Source organism: Pteropus medius, unplaced genomic scaffold, assembly GCF_902729225.1.
Source record: "Pteropus medius unplaced genomic scaffold, Ma_sr-lr_union100, whole genome shotgun sequence".
Taxonomy (NCBI): Eukaryota; Metazoa; Chordata; class Mammalia; order Chiroptera; family Pteropodidae; genus Pteropus; species Pteropus medius.
The window spans coordinates 4207207-4208651 of NW_024346062.1; the positions used below are offsets into that span (position 1 = coordinate 4207207).

The 1445-nt window shown below is 44.5% G+C and overlaps 1 pseudogene; it reads left to right on the forward strand.

The window, feature by feature from the left end:
- Positions 1-119, forward strand: LOC120612617 (uncharacterized; annotated as a pseudogene).
- Positions 120-1445: the final 1326 nt, after the last annotated feature.

Genomic DNA, 1445 nt, shown 5'->3' on the forward strand with positions numbered 1-1445 from the left:
GTCTACAGCCATGCTACCCTGAACTAGCCCCATCTCGTCTGATTTCGGAAGCTAAGCAGGGTCAGGCCTGGTTAGTCCTTGGATGGGAGACCACCTAGGAAGACCAGGTGCTGTAGGTGTAAAAATAAAAAATAAGGGATTGTAAACTGACAACATCCTTGCAATCTGTGAGGTCAACCAAGGGTTGACTCGCCTAAGGGGGGAAAAAAAAAAGTACTTGAATTCATACTGAACCATAGTCAGTAAATTACATCCTGAGAGCATTGATAATGAAAGGGAAATTATGCCTCCAGGACATGGGAGCATTAAGAGGCAACAAGAACAAGGGGGCAGCAGGAAAGAACTAACCATGGGAGTAGCGTAAGGACAATGAGACTGCTCGGATGAAAGGAGAGGCAAAGCTACTCTCCTGAGTTCTGGGTGAGTGTGCTCTAGGAGGAAGGCTCTGAGTGTGGTGAGGCAACTGGGTCGCACCCTTAGGGCGGCGGCATCTTCGCACAGCAGATGGGAACTGTAGGAGGTGGGGCAAACGAGCCATCGAAGTGGAAAACACTAGTTCTGAGGACGACACTATCTTCCCACCGCAAAGAAGGGGCGCTGCTGCTCCGTTGAGGTGAGGTACCAGGTGTGTGTGCCGACAGTGTAGAGAGACTTGGATCAGTCATGGCAGAGCCCTGCAGAATCAAATACCAGGAACACCTCATATTAGCCCAGCACATTACAGCTTATGGAGAACTTCCACATTCTTGATTTAACTTATGTCACACATCGTCCTGTGCTGTTAGCAGGCCACATGTGTTATCATTGCTCTACTAGGAAAGAGATGCATAGGGGATCACGTGACCAGGAAAAAAGCTAGGACAAGCACCTCACCCTTCTGACTCCTACTTTGGTGCTCTTTGCTCCACACCACACTGCCTTTCCTGCAAGTGTTGTCAGGCCAGGGCTCAGTAAGCACTTGGTTGAGATTTTTCTATAAGGAACAGAGGGCGGCTTAGTGAAAGGCTTCTATCATCTGAACCCAAGCCATGCACAAAGAAGGCTCTGTAAACATTCAAAGGAGGTGGGAGTTAATATGACAAAATGGTGAGGAGGAGAAAGTTGTTTCCATTGGCACGTTGGATGGTAGCCTGTTGATTCCGCCAAATAACTGATTACCTTCAGAAAACCTTCTTTACTCTGGTTTAGGGTTGGATGAGGGTTCATTTAACCTTTGTTATCTCCTTGGTAAATAATCATTAAATAGAAAGAAGACAAATTCTTAAAATATATGTGTTTTTTAATAATATGAAAGAATATAGTCAAAGAATCATTAATGTTATTTCTTATTCACAACCTCCTAAAACAAGCATTATCCCAAACTGAGTATGCTGAGTACATTGAACTGTTCATGAGTCAAATAAGAAATGAATACTGTATTGAAACCAAAGCAAAATTCGGTTTTT